Here is a 708-nt window from a genome sequence, read left to right on the forward strand (position 1 = left end):
ATGATGTACCGGGAGATTTGAAATTGCTCATTTTCCGTTCAAGAAGGTATTGGAGTTAAACAACATTGCAACAATAGAATTGGACATTTGGCTTCGAACTTATAAACATAGACATTTTTATTTCAATGTTTCAAAAACATCTATTACGTGCAGCCTTAAATTTTTGTTGAAGAGAATCGGAAATTAAGCATTAAGTAATATGTGTTGAACCACCATCTTGTTGAACAAAAAATCGCAGTTAATTTTGAAAATGTGATCTTGAACACTGAAAATGGATAATAATGTCTGACAATCACACAAATTGTTTTTTGGAAAAAACTCTAAATAACCTGTTCAACAAAATAGACCTCTCACCGACAAATTTCGACCAATTTTGGAAATTAATAAATTCTGACTGCCTAGAGCGATTTGATTTCTGCCTGAAGCGCTATTCAGTGCAATTCTTTCGCGATTAGTTCGTGTTTTTGCAAAAAATTCGTGCGTGTTTTTGCAAAAAATTCGTGCGTAAGATAAAGTTTGTACAATGAGGCAAATGAAACGATGCAAAATTGGTGTAAGTTCCGCGTGTTGTCCGTTGAACAAAAAACGATTTTTTGTATTTCATCACCCCAAGCATTATACAGGGTTGCTCATTAGTGCGTCAAAGTGCGATATCTCAGTAAATATGAAGTTTACAAGAAAATTCGTCCAACGAAAGTTTTTCACGTT

The sequence above is a fragment of the Dendroctonus ponderosae genome, unplaced genomic scaffold (assembly GCF_020466585.1).
Source record: "Dendroctonus ponderosae isolate FM_Combo_2020 unplaced genomic scaffold, Dpon_F_20191213v2 Dpon_F_20191213_1, whole genome shotgun sequence".
Taxonomy (NCBI): domain Eukaryota; kingdom Metazoa; phylum Arthropoda; class Insecta; order Coleoptera; family Curculionidae; genus Dendroctonus; species Dendroctonus ponderosae.